The 21,704-nt window shown below is 36.2% G+C and overlaps 1 protein-coding gene across 8 annotated transcripts in view; it reads left to right on the top strand.

The window, feature by feature from the left end:
• Positions 1 to 17,133: 17,133 nt before the first annotated feature.
• Positions 17,134 to 21,704, top strand: part of LOC110449338 (dystonin-like) — a 146,460-nt gene continuing 141,889 nt past the window's right edge. For 4 of the 8 annotated variants that reach the window (XM_021496120.1, XM_021496127.1, XM_021496129.1 and 1 more), the window contains exon 1: positions 17,135 to 17,381. The gene's annotated coding sequence lies outside the window, so the exon portion shown is untranslated. Of the gene's footprint in view, positions 17,382 to 21,704 lie in introns of all 8 variants that reach the window. The other 4 variants (XM_021496125.1, XM_021496126.1, XM_021496124.1 and 1 more) reach the window with 2 other exon arrangements.

Genomic DNA, 21,704 nt, shown 5'->3' on the forward strand with positions numbered 1-21,704 from the left:
TTAACACTGTGATATGTGTTGACACTGCCATCTATGTTAACACTGTGGTATTTGTTGACATTGTCGTCGCTGTTCACACTGTGATATGTGTTGACACTGCCATCAATGTTCACACTGTGGTATGTGTCGAAATTGTCGTCGTTATTAAAACTGAAGTGTTGATACTGCCATCGCTATTCGCACTGTGATATGTGTTGACATTGCCTTCGATGTTAACACTGTGGTATGTGTTGACACTGCCATCGATGTAAACACTGTGGTATGTGTTCACACTGTGGTATGTGTTTACACTGCCATCGATGTTCACACTGTGGTGTGTGTTGACACTGCCTTCGATGTTCACACTGTTGTATTTGTTTACATTGTCGTCGCTGTTCACACTGTGATATGTGTTGACACTGCCATCGATGTTACCACTGTGGTATGTGTTGATATTGACATCGATGTTACCACTGTGGTATGTGTTCAGACTGTGGTATGTGTTCACACTGTGGTATGTGTTGACACTGCCATCGATGTTTACACTGTGGAATGTTGTTAACACTGTGGTATGTGTTTACACTGCCATCGATGTTCACACTGTGGTGTGTGTTGACACTGCCTTCGATGTTAACACTGTGGTATGTGTTGACATTGACATCGATGTTAACACTGTGGTATGTGTTCACACTGTGGTGTGTGTTGACACTGCCATCGATGTTACCACTGTGGTATGTTGTTCACACTGTGGTATGTGTTGACACTGCCATCGATGTTTACACTGTGGAATGTTGTTCACACTGTGGTTTGTGTTTACACTGCCATCGATGTTAACACTGTGGTATGTTGTTCACACTGCCATCGATGTTAACACTGTGGTATGTGTTGACACTGCCATCGATGTTAACACTATGGTATGTGTTTACACTGCCATCGATGTTAACACTGTGGTATGTTGTTCACACTCTGGTGTGTGTTGAAACTGCCATCGATGTTAACACTGTGGTATGTTGTGTTCACACTGTGGTATGTGTTGACAATACCATCGATGTTAACACTGTGGTATGTGTTGAAACTGTCATCGATGTTAACACTGTGGGACGTTGTTCACACTGTGATATGTTTTGACACTGCCATCGATGTTACCACTGTGGTATGTGTTGACATTGACATCGATGTTAACACTGTGGTATGTGTTCACACTGTGGTGTGTGTTGACACTGCCATCGATGTTACCACTGTGGTATGTTGTTCACACTGTGGTATGTGTTGACACTGCCATAGATGTTAGCACTGTGGTATGTGTTGACACTGTCATCGATGTTAACACTGTGGGACGTTGTTCACACTGTGATATGTGTTGACACTGCCATCGATGTTAACACTGTGGTATGTTGTTCACACTGTGGTGTGTGTTGACACTGCCATCGATGTTACCACTGTGGTATGTTGTTCACACTGTGGTATGTGTTGACAATACCATCGATGTTAACACTGTGGTATGTGTTGACACTGTCATCGATGTTAACACTGTGGGACGTTGTTCACACTGTGATATTTGTTGACACTGCCTTCGATGTTAACACTGTGGTATGTGTTGACACTGCCATCGATGTTAATACTGTGGTATGTTGTTCACACTGTGGTATGTGTTGACACTGCCATAGATGTTAACACGGTGGTATGTGTTGACACTGCCATCGATCTTAACACTATGGTATGTGATTACACTGCCATCTATGTTAAAACTGTGGTATGTGTTGACACTGCCATAGATGTTAGCACTGTGGTATGTGTTGACACTGCCATCGATGTTAACACTGTGGTATGTGTTGACACTGCCATCGGTATTAACACTGTGGTATGTTGTTCACACTGTGGTCTGTGTTGACACTGCCATCGATGTTAACACTGTGGTATGTGTTTGTACTGCCATCGATATTAACACTGTGGTATGTGTTCACACTGTTGTGTGTGTTGACACTGCCATCGATGTCAACACTATGGTATGTGTTGACATTGTCGTCACTGTTCACACTGTGATATGTGTTGACATTGTCGTCGCTATTAAAACTGAAGTATGTTGACGCTGTCGCAGGTGTTTACACAGTGGTATATTTTGACACTTTTGTTTTCTTACTCTATGGTAGGTCTCAAAGCTGTTGCATGTGTCAACACTGTGGTAAGAGTAAACGCTATGGTACTGTACATGTATGTTTGAATGCTGTGTTGTGTTTACGGTATCGTTTGTGATAATGCTGTTTTATGCGTCAACGCCGTGGTATGGTTCAACTTTGTGGTGTGTTTTAACGTTGTGGTATATTTTAACGTTGTTGTATGTGACAACACTGTAGAATGTTAAGGCTGTCGTTTGTGCTAATAATGTGCTATGCGTTAACGCTGTTGTATGTGTTAACACTATCGTTCGGTTACTACTTTGTTTTAACCCTGTGTTTTGTGTAGACGCTACTGTTTGTGCTCTAAAGCTGTTCTTGCTCTCCATATTGTTGATTACATGACATGAATAGTACAAATCACAAAAAGCAAATATGATAAGGTACTGTGTTTCCTACAATGTACTTACTACTTGCTGTGACATCTGTAATGTACTTGCTGAACCGCTAAATACTAAATATAATGAGGTGACAGACGGCATGAAACACCATACTCCTTCACTGGTTTTTATTCCCACTCCTGCGCAGACTCAAACATGTACATGACAACATCCGGTGATTATAAGGGACGATTATCATCCGGATAAGGACTGATCTAGGACATAACAGTTACCTCATACAATGTAATATTGGATAAAACTACAGGTATATTGTAACGGACATGACACAATATAAGCATTGAAATTCGATGAAATAGTAAGTAATCATATCATTATAAAAACATCTGAGAAGTTTTCAGAATTTAATTCAATTGAAATGTTAATGCTCACATTACTTCACCAAAATATATAAATCAAACACTGTTTGGTTCTTTGGGTGTTTTGTTTAACTCTCTCGAATATTTCTACATTTTGAGCTGTTGAGAGGTTAGATTCTAATATAACAATATTTTGATAGAGAGTTGAGATAGAAAGGAAGTTAAGGCATGTTCGACTTTTAGTTTCATACTTTCGAAATTATTTTAGGAAATGTTTGTTTCGAAGGCAGTAATGCAAGAACATATAGGACTATCAAAACGATTTTTTATGGAAGAGATAACATTATCAAAGAACAGCATTCCATGCCAAGACTAACATTGTGGATCTGTCAAATACGGGAACCATAATTGTGAAAGGAAGGAAAAAGAGTTGTTTTATTGTTTCTGGTAGTTGATGCCATAACTCAATGCTACCAGTGAATGTCGGAGTTTGTTTGAGGTAAAATGTCACTAAGATATTTTTGGGTCATATGATGTATCCTGTGAGATATCTGTATTATTCTGTAGTGGTCACGTCTGGTTTTGAGGGGTTTCCAGCCAGTGTTAAGAATACTTGCTCTTTTTTACCGGTAATTATACGTCGTGCAAATTCTTGTTGAAAACTTTCTAACATTTTTGACTGAGCAATTGTTTGTTGTCCTAAACTAATCCCCATTTTATAAAATTGATCTTATGAAGGAAATGTACAATATTTGGAATGATAATTTATCGATTTCAAATTTCAATTTTCGCAGTAGCTTTCCTGATTCTGTGCTAATTACATGATTACGTGCCCAGCCAAGTTCCCGTATCACGAGAAATAAATCAGTGTTTGCGAACGTTAAATTGTTTTAAGAAAATAACGTTACTGATTAAGGAAGGGTGAGTTGGTTTGCACAAAATTGGTATTGTATTTCTATATATGATACTATAAATGTTGTTCTTATGACAGTTCTAGACCGTAATTGAATATGAATGAGGTAGACGATGAATTTTATTTCATTTTGAATTCTTTTTGTTATGCTGACATAATCAGAATCAGAATCTAAATTCATAAATAGATATAATGCAATTCTTACTAGCACGTTTAACCATTCATCCAACTACTAATTAGGAGTGATAGTATATCAGAAATTACCAATTAATATTTAATGCATGGGAACACAAATAAAGGTCCTAAGTTCTTTAATTACCTGTTAATGTTCACTCTCAATAATGATAATGTACAACTATAATGTATATATATTAATTTGCAAATATACATATATTGTATTGTTCTGTTTTTTGTTGTAACTGATAAGTCGGAAGACTTAAAGTAATATAATAAGCTTTAAACCTTGATCGATCCAGTGACCGGTAAACGTATTAAACTTTGTATGTGGACGCAATAATGAACATATCACGCTTCAACGAACACGTCTGCCGCCTCGTAATTTATATACAGTGATAATGATAGATAATACAGGCTTGAATTCGGATATGAAATACCTTTTTATAATTTATTCATTTATTTTCTGTTTTAATGATCTATCACAGGAAATATTTTTTAACAAAACGTGTCTCGATGGTCTATTACAGTTTTTATAAATGTATAGACAGATCAGTGACCTTTGTATATATAATCCATAACATTCACTGGTATGTAGACGCTATACGTATCTACATTTAGCTCAATGCCTTCTGCTAGAGAAACACATTATTCAAAACTAGCATATCACTATAGTTTCTGATGTCCCTAGATTAGCAATGTGTCAATGCAAGTTTACACTTTAACTTGAAGCATCCTTACGTCCTTACAACTTGTTCTAGCTCTCCCGAATGTTTCTACGCTTTGAGCTTTTGAGAGGTTAGAATCTCTCATAAGAAAGGCATTTTCGTCTGGAAGTTTCACAATGTTTTACGAATTTTTTGTTTCGCAGGCAGAAATGCAAGAACATATTAACAAGATTATTTTTTGGAAGAGATAATTATTTCAAAGAACTATAGTCCACGCGTAGCACACATGGTGGATATATCTAGTACGGGAACTGTTATTGTAATAGGATAGAATACAAACAACATTTCTGCTGAAAAAGTACATAACTTTCACAGGGGCACGGATCAATTTTTAGTGTTTGCCGCCAGTTGATTCCATAATTCAATGCTAGCAGTGAATGTCGGAGTTTGTTTGAGGTAAAATGTCACTAGGATATGTTGGGATCTTGCGATGTATCATTTTTATGTATTTGTATATTTTGTGGTTGTCACGTCTGGTTTTGAGGGGTTTCCAGCCAGCTTGTTATATGAGTTAAGCATACTTGTAAGTTTGACCCCATCGGTAGCTATATGTGCGGTTTCTAGTACTAGTTACTTAGCAATTCTGAATTGGTCTTATAAAAACAATGTACGACTTTTTGAAGTGATCATCTATCAATTTCAAGTTTTGATTTTGGCAGTATATTAAGCTATTCTAGTGCTTTAACTACATGGTGTATGTGCTCAGCCAAGTTCCCGTACCCCCCAGAGAAATAAATAAGTGTTTGTGAATGACAAGTGATAGTGACAGATATAACAGGCTTTAACTCTAATATCAAAGACTTTTTTTATAATTTATTTATTAATATTTTGTATTAATGATCTATCACATGAAACATTCTTAACAAAGCGTGTCTCGATGATCTATTACAGTGTATATAATTGTACAGACAGATGGTCTATGTATACATACTCAAATAACTTCACTGTTATGGAGTGTTAAACGTATCTAGTTCAATGCCTTCGGCTAGAGTAATAAAAAAAAAAAATCTTAAATACAGTTTTATGCGTTATCATAGTTTAACTGTTTTATGACCTGTATATGACCTTTAATGAGATTCTGTTTTGATTCATGCTTAGTAATAGTAATAACTTTGTAAGTTCCAAATAAAAAATGAACTCGTTTCTATAAGAGGTTAATATGATGGTGTTAGCATTATTAATGTACAACAAAAATAAGTTAATGATTCACGCGTTGTCGTTCTTTACGAATGAGAAAAACATGAAACTTTTTAAAAATTCATGTGTAATTATGATAAATGCATGACTAAAACATACGTAACAAAACAGATTAATAATGTATTTGTAAGTAATTTTAATGTATGATAAAAAAACAAGTAAACAATTATCCTGGATCTGTTTAAGTCAACAGATATTAATAAATTCGTATTGGAGATGACCACTGCAATCTTTTTAAAATTATTTGCAAATACATTTCAAGAGTTGACTCCCTAAAATCTCCCACAGTTTCACATTATACTTTTTTCTGTGTGTGTTTTTTATCATTTTTTCTTTGTGAGCCAAATGCAGTAAAGATTGGACAACACATATTAATGAATTAGTGTTGTTATCATAACTTACTGTGGTGTTCCCTTTTTTTCCCCTATATTATATGCTCGGCAGCATTATGGTCAGTCATCAAACGTTTTTTTTTTGTCTTTACATAACTTTAAGCCTTCCCATCAACTACTTCTCCAAATTCTACTGTCTTGACCATTTCAACTGTTTGACCATTTCACCTGTCTTGACCATTGCACCTGTCGCCACGTGCAAACCAATAAAGTGCCTACTTTTTTGTAATAACATCTCTTTGTAATGGGATGTTGAAGTCATCACATAAAATTTCTCTGTTGACTGAACGCAACACTGACCGCATAAAAGATGCAATATGCTTTAATCTTGGAAATGCATTTTTTTCGTAAACGCACAATATAATTTTGAAACTTCCTTAAATGCTTTATGAGACGAGTATTTTGTTTGCTGTTTGTTTTTAGAGAAAGGGTTGCATGCTTCAAATGTTGAATTGATATTTCCCATGCTCTCCCACAATGTTCTGTTACATCAATTGCTTTGCTGATGGAAAAACTAGTTTCTATTTTTTTTTTTTTTTTTTTTTTTTTTTTTTTTTTTTTGCACCTTTTTATTTTAGCAATCCCGTTTTTGGCTTTACCATACACACTTACTACTTTGAGGAATGTAAAACGTTCTCCAGACAATTTGCCCACAATTTACTAGAATTGTTTTACATTCCCATCAGCATGTTTAAAGAAATCAAACATGCTCTGGTTTGTTAGATGCATAGCATCCTGGACATGTATACTAAAAATGTTGTTTAAAACGTGCGATCAGATAGATACAGTACCATTGGTTTTGAACATTATAAGAAATTATTAATGATAATGATTGGGATTTGACCTAAAATTTCGGAACAAATTTACGCAAGAAAATGAGCTCATCAATGTCATAGCTACCTGTGAACACTGGACTACTGTGTTATTTCATAGCTACCTGTGAACACTGGACTACTGTGTTATATGTCATACTAATTTAGTTTAAATTAAACGGCACTTCAATACAGATGAAACTTTATTTAAACGCTTGTTAATGTATGTTAAAATGCTGCCTGTAACATTTATCTTAAAACTGTTAAACTTGCAGATTTTCACTAGCCTTCACTTGATCGGGTTAAAACATTGTCTATGAACAATAATTAATAATAAATAATAATTCGAGGTTCTTATATACCGCTTTAGCATAACCTAGTTCGTAGGTCGTCTCAAAGCGATTCACAAATTATTACGTGGCCATTGCAACCAGCCAATATCTTTCTCTACTCCCTGGGGAGCCTACAGTCGGAGCTGCCATTTAAGCGCTCACAGCTAGCATTCAACAATTCTAGCACTGACCAACCACGTACTACTCATTTACAGCTGAGTAGACTGGAACAAGCGGTACTATTAGTGAAAATGAACTGCTACATGCAAATAAAATAAAATAAATTATTATAGTATAACGGAAATTAAAAAGTACAAATTTCTTACATATTTCAGAGAGCGTTATATTTATAAGCCTGCAATGCTTTTCTTATGATTTAGGAAATGTATATAACATATCCAAGCAGTGAAATATATATTTAATAATACGATGATCAGAAGGCTCCATTTGCAATCAATGAAAAAAAGGTAAGTGGATAACAAATGACTTATTAGATAATAACATAAGTATTTCACATTTTATTATTAATAGAAAATGAACACATTGCAATATTATTAATGCCTAATCAGTCGTAATTGCTTGGTTGTCTGCATGAACCCACAAATACATGTACTACATTTTATAAAGAAGTATATACAGAAACTAAAGAGATTGAGGATATAAACTTAGATAATTTCTGAGTCCAAAACTATAAAGGGAAATAACTCTTACTGAAGCAGTTAACACTTTAGAAAAAAAATATGAAAAATAATAAAAGCCCCGGTTCCGATGGTAGTTTTAGGAAGCAACTTGGTACATTTATTGTACGATCTATTAATAATGGCTGAACAATAGGAAAAGTATTAGTTACACAAAGATAGGGAATGAAAACATATTCACCTCAACCTGAGAAACATGGGCAATTCTAAAAGAAATGGAGACCTATATCTCTTCTGAATGTAATTTATAAAATAGGTTTTTGATCTATAGTAGGGGAATAGAAAAACAATTGAATAAATTTATGATACGAATCAGACAGGATTTTAAGCAGGGTTATACACGGGGAGAATACAAGATTGATATATGATTAATGCATTACGTAGAGGTATCGTGAAAATTAATTCATAAAGTTATTTTGTTTTTTATCTAACTTTGGTAAGGACGAAAGAAATTAGGTCGACTTTTTTTTACATAAAAAGGCAAACTCTACATTCCAACAAGAGGATAAACCATCATCGTTTTTCAACAGGGGGTTGTAGACAGGGGGATCTGATAACTCCATATAGTTGTATACTCTGTGTCGAAAGTTTGGCTATTAGTTTAGACTATTATATTAAGACAAAATAAGAATATTAAAGGAATTAACATATATGGGTGTCCAATTGTAATATAAAGACGGAACAAGAATATCTTTAAATATATGAGTTAGATACTTTTTCAAACATTTCTGTGTTAACGTGAACAAATCAAAAACACCAATAATATGGATAGAGAGTAAAAATATATAGCGATGAAATGTTCCTTCCTGACTTAAATCTGCAGTGGGCAAACACTTGTTTTTCGCTGTTAGGATTCTAAGTCTGCCTCAAATACCTAAACTTAACTCTGACATAAAACACGCTAAACAAAAAGCACCAATTAAGACATGGTAAAGGAGAGTTCTGAAATATAAGAACCTCAAATCATTTGATCAATTCTTCAAACACTATATACCTCACATAATTAAAATGAAATTCCATTTAACTGTAATTTAGAAATTACCAAAATGTTTTAATTTACTAGAGATCTAGCCAAAATTACTTTAAACGTGAAGAAATTATTGATATAAGAAAAAAAAAGAGAAAAATTAGAGTAAAAATAAGGTCGGTGTTTTTTTCTCCGGGAACGTCGGCTTTCCTCCACCACCAGAACCTGGCACGTCTCTCTATACTGTGGTTTACTAATGGTGCAGTGATTATAAGAGCGTAGCTCTTTAATGGTAACACATGCGTATACATAGTAGCTTCCCCTTGCAACACGTTGCCTCCAGTGGTGAAACCGGAAGTGTATCCTTGAAACAAAGACAATTGTGTTTCAACCCATACAGGAACATCTTCATATTGTGAAAATAATCCTCATGTTTTATTACTTGTGTATTTAGATAAAAACTAATATACATTCTGATTGAAAAAATATATCACATTAATTATGATACTAGCAGGCATGAAACTTCATTCAGAGATTATCATACTATGACGTCACAAGCATGTCACACTCCATCGGCCTTCATCGGTTATTTCCGGAAGGATGAAAAATAACCGGAAAATCTTGGAACTGATGTCCGTTTTTTTCAGTTTTTTTGCCACAGACACAAATATTAAAAATGCGGATATTTTCTGAAAATCCTTCATCAACCAGGTTCTGTTAATATTTTCAAAAAGAGCCGCATATGTCAACGTGTACATTTATTTTTTATCGTCTAAAATTTCATCAGCTTTTGATTTCCATTTGTTGAGAATATGAACGAAATCATTAACATTTCTGAAAGTCTAGTTATAGTCTTTACATAAGTTATGTAAGCATCACCACTCATAAAAGAGAAAATGGATAATTCATTAATGTCGAAATCAACAATAATTGTCCAGACATCCAACCCGAGTTCAACGCCCTTTTTCAGCAACGTATTACTTTTTTTCACAACGCGTGCCGATTTATAAGTAGTTACAGACAGAAACTGTTTAATTTTATTTGGCATCATTACCTGTCAAACCTCGGTGACAGTCGCAAAATTTGAAATTCAATCCGGTATTTCAGGATGGAACAGGAATTGAGACAACGACAATTTCAGTTACATCAAAGTATTACAATGTTTCCTTTTTTAATTTAATTTTTTAACTACCATCTCTATACATTTACTTAGACTTATCGTTAAATATGTAATATGCACTTTTTATAGCAATTACCAAACAGTTGTTTACCAGCTTATCTCAATAATTCTTTTTGTGCCATGACGGAAGCACGCAGAGGATTTAATTTTTAATGTAGGAGGAAGAAGGAGTATCCGGAGAAAACCCGCGTGGTCAGGCAGGTGATCGTTATTGAATCCGGCCATCTTGGTGAAGACGAGCGCACTATCCACTGCACCAACCGACCCATCATATACGTTACGCACAAGAACAAATATCTACTTTAGCTTTGACTGGAAAACAATGGCGTCATTGATGCAAAAATTATATTGTGAATACATTTTTACCAATCATCAACGATACAAAAAATCTACATACGGGGGACCAGGGCAAGTTCGGCTACCCCTAATATTTTTGTTTTTGAACTCGTATTCACATTTTTAAGGATCATAGCAGTTTAGTTGGCTGGGCATTCACAAGAAAAAATGGCAAGGAAAACTCAAATGTAAAACTACTAAACAGGTGAAAATTACTTTTGAGAGAATCTAAATAAAATCATGATCTCGCTTCTAGTTATGCGAACTTTCTGTAAACGGAATTGCTATTTTTTGGGGGTCAAACGTGTAACACACTGACAGCTTCAAATGATATACATAAAAGCCAAGCCAAGCACTCACTAACATATCGCTGTACGATAAGAATTTATTGAAATATCAATTTGGGCCCGGACATGTTCGGCCAATGAAACCGTGGCAAGGTCGGCCCATGTAACACATAAAAAGTCGTAAAATTGGCGGTAAAATCTGACGTTGCATACTTTATGACGTCATAATTAAGCTGATTCCAATGTTGCCGAACTTTCCTGAATGCCTGTCCGACCTTATCCCATGGCAGGGCTCGTTCGGCCATCCGATCTTCCGACAGTGAAAATAAAATAGTGTTCAAAAACGGACGTGCTGCCATACTTCCCAGAACGGACTTTAATAAAAATCGGCCAAACTTGCTCCGATCTCCCCTATTGTTATGTCAGTCTTAATCTCATTTGAGCTTGTTTTATTGTTATTCCTCGACTAGCCCCTTTAAATAAATGTTATCTTACCTCATTCTGAAAGCAGTATTCTAAATCACTAAATTTTAGAAATCAACAAAATCTACGCTCTTTTAAGGCTTTGCCTATTCATATTAAATGATATCCTTAAAGATAAAGATTTTTTTTTTCTTTTTTAGAATTAAGACAGTTATACAGAGTTGATACAAATTTCCTTAAATACCAAGTATTACCATGTATGAATCATATTTATATTTATAGCATGGAAGTCGTTATTTCAGCTACAACTAGGGAGAATATAAACGCCACTGACAGATTCAAACTATTCCTTAAATCTTGGTAGGTACATGTATTTGGGTATTCTGATTTGTGGGAGTTGTCTCCCGTGCAACAAGACACGCATGTATCTAGCAAGGAAATGAGGTTCTTTATCTATCGTTTTATCGTTTTATCGTTTTATGTTATTAATATGTTATAGGTATCGAGTATGGAAATCATAAAACATTTAACGCAGACCAATTGGTTGAAGCTAAATCATCCACATTTTGAGATGTCAGGTTTTTTCGCCGTCTCAAATATTGACCACGGGATCGACCCCACCCTCCATTGTAAGAAAACAGGCCAGCGTTCGCCCCATTGATAGGTGCTCAACTGAGCAAATAATTCGTTCGTGGTTGATAAACACTTCAGCTTCGCTACACACACAGAATTCACCCGGGGTAGCGGTCACAAGTCTTTTAAATGATAAATTCAGATCGGAGGTTCGGTGTCCATTAGTAGCATCGCCTATAATTGAAAACGTCCGTATTTTTTTCGAAATTCTCACTTGTTTAGAATTCTCTTTCTTAATGTTTCAATTGTTCTCGATTTTATAAATTTCTCTGTATAACTGTTTTAAATAATTCCCTAATGACACTTCAATTGTTTAGCAGTTTTGTATATATCTTGAACACGAAACATGAGGTTTTTTTTTAGTGGAAACAACATGCTTGTTACGTATATGTGTAATAGGAGAAAGAGAAATGCATGACTAGATCGGGATTCGAACCCGCTACCCTCAAAACTCTAGGCGGGCGCTCTTCTTGACGATCGACACAGTCCAGTTCTACTATAAATGATCTACATACATTGTATAACAAGAATATACACCTGAACAACAAATATGATGAATAAGGCACTGGCGTATATTCAAACAGGAATATAACCGACTAACAAAGATTTGGGCTTCACCAGAAGTCCTCATATAGACTATTGTGTGTTGTCAATCGTGCTAAGTGGTATATTAAAGCACAATACCATAAGTTTTGCGCATGCTCTCCTAATCATACGCTTTCTCTGAGCAAACCATGTTGTTCATATAGCTCGCAATACATCATGACATACTCACCTATTTAATTTCCATGTCGATGGCATAACGTTATGTTTTTAAAGACAAAGCAATATCAGAGTTAACTAAGATAGACTGATGTATGCTGCCTGTTTCAACTCTGAAGTAAAACTACACTTGTATATGTATAGCTCTTATTCCTCCGGAACAGAAGCATTTCCGTAATCAGTAAAAGTCATACAGAGCACATAATAGGCAAACATTAACAGGACGTTAAAGTTACAGGAACAAGGAGGTAACTTTAAGGATACTCGACCTAGATGGGGAAGTTCAATTTGACGAAAATGACGTTAAAATACACAAACTAAAAGGAACAATGCGATAGACAAAAAAGACGTTCTCTCAAAAAGAACAAGGATCAGAAATCCGATAGAGGAGAGTGGCATAACAAAACACAAACAATGGGAGGCAACTTAGATACACAAAATATCATTCTCAAAACAAACAAAAAATGATGTTACAAAACATGAGCAAGGGGAGACAACACAGATATTTCAAATAACGTTTCGCAAGAATACTAGTAACAAGGATCGATAATCTGAGAGAGGAAAATGACGTTACAAAACACGAACAAAGGGAGGCAACTCAGATAAACAAAATGACGTTACAAAATACGAACAAAGGGAGGCAACTCAGATACACAAAATGACGTTCCCACAAGAACAACAAGCATTGGTTATCTCGCAAAGGAGAATGGTGTTACACAACACACACTAGGGGAGGCAACACAGATATTCAAAATGACTTTTTCGCAAGAAGAACAACTATCAGACTTCTTAAAGAGGAGAATGACGATACAAAACTCGAACAAAAGGGGGCAACGCAGATACACAAAATGACGTTCTCGAAGGAAGAACAAGAATTGTTAAAATATGAGTGAGGTGAATGAAATAAACGTAAGATTTAATTATAATTCTACTTTTTTCAATTTTTTATTTGGAGTTATATAAAAAAACACGAAGTAATGAAAATAAGTTTTTGTCTGGCTTCCTTTGTCACAGTATTCATCTCATGTTTTGATGGCGTGCATTTATTATTCCTGGATAGTACCATTGATAAAGTGTAGAACTGGTTTGCAGTGTGTAGGCTCTTGGTCCGATTTTTACAGTTGTTTTCATGCTCAAAGTGAGATTATGGGCCCAGATTCTAGTTTCGGAGATAAAGAAATAAAATTTACATTTAGTCAATCGTTTAAAAGAATTTTGGAGATACTCATAGCAGAAAACCGTTTTCAATGTCTAGATTAAAGTTTTGGCAATTTCATGGAATATATGTGAGCTAAAAGACAGATGACTTAAACACAGAATCCATGCTTGAGCGTGATAACAGTTTCATGAACACGGGCCTTTAGTTTGATCATTAAAGTTTGTGATGTTTAACTCTTAATACATCATGATATTTCATGTATATGGACCATTTTCTTAGCAAATGCCTTATACAACTTTTCCATGATGGTCACATTGGTAACGTTAACTCAGTGTTGCTCCATTTCTTAATCAGATCGCATCTGTATATTATAAGACTCTTTCATGCCCAGGGGTGAAGGATAGGGAAATTCCATCCGTTTCTTTTAACCCGAGGCTTTGCCTAGGTTTTTGCCAAATTTGAAAATCCCGATGGTGGAATGTCCCTATCCTACACCATTGGGCAAGAAAGAGTATTTTCTCTCATTCCAACAACCAGAATAAGCCCAGAAACCATGAAAATGCGTGTGGACTGGTCACCATTTAAAAAAAATATCAAATTTCCCCTGAGCTTTTTAGACGAAAACGAATCAGACAGCCAGATTAAGCATATCCTATATTTGCAAACAATGTATGGGCAGAAATATTAATCGCATCTTTCCAACGTGTACGGTAAATATAAAGTAAAAGGTTATGATTTCATCACGTCGCCTTTTCCGCATTGCGGCATTGGAGAGTTCCAAATTCGTGACGTCACGTCATTGTTGAGCCATTGTGACGTCACGTCACGTGAAATGGGGTGTAAGAGTAATAGAATCATTCCCTACCTTGAGGGTGTGGCATAAAAATACAGAAAGCTTTGACTGTTAAATGTAAAATGCAGAATCTCCATTTCTTTCTGTACTGTGCATGACATGCTATGTTCCATGTTCCGGTTAACTGATATGCATTTAAACAAAACGTAACAATGAATTGAATTTAACAGAAATTCAGGCCGACACCTGTGTGTAGGCCAAAAAATCATAAATACGACATGGCACATGGAGACGTATACAAAACCGTCTGAATGATGATTTTAAAATATCAAGTCAAACCTCTCGACCAAAGCCAGTGTTACCATCTTTTTAATCCTAAAGGACGCTACTGCCGAGAAATTAATCAGAGGACATTCGGACCGCATAGATTTGAACATAAAACACTTACAATTTTTGAAACGAAAGCGACAATTTCGGACGCTTTTATATAAATCATATAACAAGCTACAACTAATGAAAAAATGTGAATTAAATTGTTATGCAAATTCTCAGTAATGTATAAATATATAAATCAAAGTTTCAAAAAAACAAATGTTTGTTCAATATGGCCAATGTTTCGCACGAATAATGTTCCCCGCTGATTAGTTTTATATGGGATGACAGACTGACCAGCATAGTAAAGGCTCCCGCCAGGGTCTTAAACAGTTGAACCGGCATCGTCACCTTCGACTGATTCAACAAGAAATTGTTACATAACCCAACAAAAGTGTTTATGATGACATCGGTCAGTCCAGCAAGGGGAATAACACCTCAATGTATGACTTCCGATTTGCGTGAACAAACCGTTAGCTCCTGTCGTGACGTCAGCTGTAAGTGCCGCCACTTTGTGAGGCACACATACTGTTGTAAATTATGACAGTTTGTCGTTGAGGCAAGACATCAATGGAATCTGAATAAGAGCATATTACGTTCACATGTTGTGGGTCTTTTAGGGCCCAGTTCTTCGTTGGATAACTCTATCCATCATGTTTCTTTGCAAAACAGTCAGCCACCATACTTTGCAGCTATTCATTACAGAATTGATTACCAAACATGAGCTCTAGTCAAGTGCCAACTAACAAAGAACAAACGATCACATTGTCACCGTCGGAAGTTATTAATTATTTTTGCCATCCCAAATTTCATTGAATTTGCCCGGATTACCTACCGTTGATGTATTATACTCTCCGCTAGGTTTCACTATGAAATACAATGCTATGTAAGGTTTACAAAGTTCTCCATTTCAATTTGCTGATATTTATATTTCTGACGGAACTATTCCTATCAAAGACAGAGTAATGTATGCTTAACAGGAAAAAAATGAAATTCGTATTTCTAACAGTCGCTGCTATCTAATGTATTATGTGACTTGCAAAACGTTTATTTGAACATGAAAACAGTTGTAAACAATGATTATATACTAGTAATTGACTGTTTAAATCGAGTAATGTTTCAAATGGTATGTTCACATGATTAACAAGAGATATAATGTCCTATAAAGCCACTTCCACTGTTGTCATGATTGAGTACACTGATCATCTTCTGAACATGACGGCCGGAAATATTGTCATTGACTTGTCTGAATATCAAACAATGGACGCCTAGAGAAATGGAATAAACTCAAAACAGATAATAACTTCCACCCAGCCCCGCCTCATCCACCCGACCACACCCCTGACTCACACAACCAACACACACAAACACCCGCCGTTTCTATTCAGTGACAGATTTATGTAGCGAGTAGTCATGTTACAATTTGTTATCAAAATTTTCTAAATCACCTGTAGTTTACTTATGTGTCGGATATGTTATACAGATGTGCCCGTAAATGTGTGCGTAGCTTCCTGTTTCTCTTGTGCAAACCTTCAACAATGTTGTGAGTTAACATGTTCACGAGTAGTTCCTGTGATAGTTCACTCAATGTTCCAACGATTGACAGTAAAACTTCCGATTCATCAAAATATCGGATTGGATTTTAATAGTTTATCTAATAGAAGCGAGTTTTTTATATTCACGACCTTTAAGTTTAAACATCCGTGGCTAATAAGGAAATATTTTATCTAGGATTTATAAACATACTTTTAAATTTCCAAACATAAGATTTAAATAGGCGTGAATAATGAGATTTTGTGTACTGAGATACACTGATAAAACGTCGATGAGAAATGGAAAAGTATGGTAAGTTTTACGACGAATGAGAAATTATAATCCCTTGATTTCATATGTGTGTTAACTACAATAAAACCACACTTCGCATACCGATACACTGATTTCTATTATGATTAAGTACAACAAATAATAATTGTCGTTTCTTAATGAACAATATGAATTGCTCTATTTATGTTGTAAACTAAGCGTTGCCGAGACGTTCCCTAGAGCCGTCCTTTTCCTTGGGCCATCATCAGTCATGCGCGGTGAGAGTTGAACGTCATCCATGGCTGGTCGTCTCGGCTGACATCACACCGTGGACAGGTATAGTTGCCGTAAGTGTGTACAGGGATGGGTGTGTGCTGGCTCTCAGTACAGTAGTAGCCTTAACTATTGGAATATTTAGCTTACTGACCAGACAGGTAAACTTGCGATACCAGTCAATCATATTCGCACACCTGCCCTCGCATGTAAAGGTAACACAAGTTGGGATTTACTTCTGGAAATTGTGTCAAAATCTCTTGGATATACATCATTTAAAGTCATCTGAAATTCAAGGTAAGAGAAATAATTATGCACGTTAAAATATTAAGAAAATATTATGCAGTTAGCGCAGCAGATGTTTAAGCCGCACCTCAGGGTACACAGTCGGCCACCTAAGGTGTGTAGAGTGTTACCGTGTTGTATGGACTAACACGTACTTCCATACGTACATAATTAGTGGTCTGACAAACAGTGCGACTATTTACCTAGTCAATTTCGTACTGCCGGTAAGGACGTTATACCCCTTTCTTTGACAGGTTTTGTACTATGTTGGGGACGGTAGATCAGTTGTCTATGAAACTAGACACCCTCTCGAGTAAGTGCCCTACGTTTATCTTGCCATCTCTACTCTATGACAGCAAACAGATGTATAGATAGTTTACATATGTCAAGCCTTTTCTTCTGCCCTACTGCATACCGAATACTTGGATAAATGTGACAGGAGAAAGACAAACATAACGACCAGATCGGGATTTGAACACGGGACCCTCAGAACTCTAGATGGACGCTTTACCAAATGAGCTACCCAGTCCAGGTCCGCTACATAAATCTGTTAATGTGACACAATATTACAAGCGTGTGAAAGTGAAGATATTATTTTCAAACATACAGAAATCACTTATGTTGCCGTTGGTAGCATTTAAGAGCTTGATACGCTTCAGCATTTTTAAAGATACCATGAGAACCTTAATCACTACGTTTTAGCTATATGAGGTACAAATAAGTCTGAACCAAAACAGCATCCAGCAAATCATTCATAGCAATATGTAGCAACGTTTGTATTGTAACACTGATATAAATGTAAGTTAAATGGGGGACATGCTTAATACATAACAGCTGGTTTTCTGTAGCAATGCTGTGTAGATGCTGTGTAGTTAGCGTCTATATCAGATGTTGACGGTTAAACGTGAGATTTTCGCTCAACCGTCAGTATCACCGGTGACCAAAGGTGGTGTCTCCGTTATAAAGACACAAAAACAACTATATGAGCTGGTAAATCAAGTATGTTAAACATTAGGGAACATTCCATTAATGGCATTTCAGTACATCTACACAACTCAAACTATTATTTGTAAATTGTACATATGTACCGGGTGTGTCAAAACATACAAGGACGTTATTTATTCGTAAGGAATACTATTGTAACTAAGCTACAGTTTGGTGAAGAATAAAAAGAGACAAAATTGTTCCCAGCGTTAAGCATCTGGTAGCTTGCCATTTGCTGTACACATGTCTGAATCATCAAGCTGTCACATCGCACTAGGAAGTCCAGCTCATGTTGACGTGCCGATTGTCCCATTGAATCACCATTTCCCATCAAACGTGTGACCAGAGGGCACGTTGACATTAGTGGTATGTCCACCTCTAGGCCAACATAATGCACTGGTGTGCTACTGAAAGGGTTAAAAGAACGGTTGTCTTCGCTGGAAAAGAAAAGAAAAACTTTTTGAGAGCCCCACAGACAACGATACAAGAGGCAAAACCTCGGCTAACATTGTCATTGCAGGATCGCAAGCACATTTGTTATATGTGGCTCTTAGAGAGGTTTTCATTGAGAGCATCACAAAAAAAGATGCAAACTCTCATATACCAATGTCACGGCATTATAGCTAGCACTTTTATTCTATATGACTCTTAAAATTGAAAGAAGGACATTGTAAGGTGCACAATACTGTATTTAAACAAAACGTATCAGTGTGAGATGAAACCTTGATAAACATGAGTAGTCACTGGTGTCAGAGGTTGTACCCGCAGCAATCATTTTTCACATCCTAAAGACGTCAGGTGTCGCTTATCCGACTGAACGTTCGGCAGATATTACTTCTTGTTAGATCTTGTCCATGTACTACAGAGACTACTCACCAAAACAAAATGTGAACGCAAAACCTTTATGAAAGGTCAACAACAGGAACTAAGGAAACATCAAAACAAAAGGAAAGGCAAGTTAGACTCTCATTGTGATTTCCATTGTGACATTTTAGAACTCATGAAGATCATGTAAATCAGTATCAGTCTAAAACACAGTGTAAATATCAATACTCATCCCCGACAAGGACATCTTCTGGTTGCCAATGACATCTTGACGTCGACGGTGAAATATCCAGCATATCTTGAAGTCTTTCTGGCATAGAACTCTGATTAAACAGTTTATTTATTGGCAGGACACAAATATCCTGTATACTTTGAGCATGAAATCAAACTGTCAATAACAACGCAGAAAGTTTAGTTGTCAACGTTAAACCTACCGTTCTAAAGTCCATGTAAACACAATGTGGTACATTGTAGTAGTGAGTCCATTACCAAATTGTCCATGATGCATCCAGCAATATCTTACTTACTCTATAGAAACAACCGCTGAATAGACTATTGTGGTACGTGTATTCTACTGATAGTCACCTATAACTGTCTCACTCTACTAGTATAACCACCCTGTCACAGTCTTTTACTCTACTGATACAGACATCTATAACTGTCTAACTCTACTAGTATAACCACCCTGTAACAGTCTGCTACTCTACTGATACAGACACCTATAACTGTCTTACTCTACTAGTATAACCAACATGTAACAGTCTTTTACTTGACTGATACAGACACCTATAACTGTCTAACTCTACTAGTATAACCACCCTGTAACAGTCTTTTACTCTACTGATACAGTCACCTATAACTGTCTTAATCTACTAGTATAACCACCCTGTCACAGTCTTCTACTCTACTGATACCGACACCTATAACTGTCTAACTCTACTAGTATAACCACCCTGTAACAGTCTGCTACTCTACTGATACAGACACCTATAACTGTCTAACTCTACTAGTATGACCACCTTGTAACAGTCTTTTACTCAACTGATACAGTCACCTATAACTGTCTAACTCTACTAGTATAACCACCCTGTTACAGTCTTTTACTCTACTGATACAGACACCTATAACTGTCTTACTCTACTAGTAAAACCACCCTGTAACAGTCTTCTACTCTACTGATACAGTCACCTATAACTGTCTTACTCTCCTAGTAAAACCCCCCTGTAACAGTCTTCTACTCTACTGATACAGTCACCTATAACTGTCTTACTCTCCTAGTAAAACCCCCCTGTAACAGTCTTCTACTCTACTGATACAGTCACCTATAACTGTCTAACTCTACTAGTATAACCGCCCTGTCACAGTCTTTTACTCTACTGATACAGTCACCTATAACTGTCTTACTCTACTAGTATAACCACCCTGTAAACGTCTTTTACTCGACTGATACAGTCACCTATAACTGTCTAACTCTATTACTATAACCACCCTGTAACAGTCTTTTACTCTACTGATTCAGACACCTATAACTGTCTAACTCTATTAATATAACCACCCTGTAACAGTCTGTTAGTCTACTGATACAGTCACCTATAACTGTCTAACCCTACTAGAATAACCAACCCTGTCACAGTCTTTTAATCTACTGATACAGACACATATAACTGTCTAACTATACTAGCATAACCACCCTGTAACAGTCTTCTAATCTACTGATACAGTCACCTAGAACTGTCTCACTCTACTAGTATAACCACCCTGAACAAGTCTTTTACTCTACTGATACTATACTAGTAGAGTTAGACAGTTATAAATGTCTGTATCAGTAGAGTAGCAGACTGTGACAGGGTGGTTATACTAGTAGAGTAAGACCCTCCTAGGTATATGTATCAGTAGAGTAAAAGGCTGTGACAAGGTTGGTTATACTAGTAGGGTTAGACAGTTATAGGTGACTGTATCAGTAGATTAGAAGACTGTTACAGGGTGGTGAGTAAAAGACTTTTACAGGGTGGTTATACTGGTAGAGTAAGACAGTTATAGGTATATGTATCAGTCGAGTAAAAGACTGTGACAAGATGGTTATACTAGTAGAGTTAGACAGTTATAAATGTCTGTATCAGTAGAGTAACAGACTGGTACAGGGTGGTTATACTAGTAGAGTGAGACCGTTATAGGTGACTGTATCAGTAGATTAGAAGACTGTTACAGGGTGGTGAGTAAAAGACTTTTACAGGGTGGTTATACTAGTAGAGGGAGACAGTTATAGGTGACTATCAGTAGAGTAAAAGACTGGCACAGGGTGGTTATACTAGTAGAGGGAGACAGTTATAGGTGACTGTATCAGTAGATTAGAAGACTGTTACAGGGTGGTGAGTAAAAGACTTTTACAGGGTGGTTATACTGGTAGAGTAAGACAGTTATAGGTGACTGTATCAGTAGACTAACAGACTGTTACAGGGTGATTATACTGGTAGAGTTAGACAGTTGTAGGTGACTGTATCAGTCAAGTAAAAGACTGGGACAAGG

This window comes from Mizuhopecten yessoensis, unplaced genomic scaffold (assembly GCF_002113885.1).
Source record: "Mizuhopecten yessoensis strain PY_sf001 unplaced genomic scaffold, ASM211388v2 scaffold4583, whole genome shotgun sequence".
Lineage (NCBI taxonomy): Eukaryota > Metazoa > Mollusca > Bivalvia > Pectinida > Pectinidae > Mizuhopecten > Mizuhopecten yessoensis.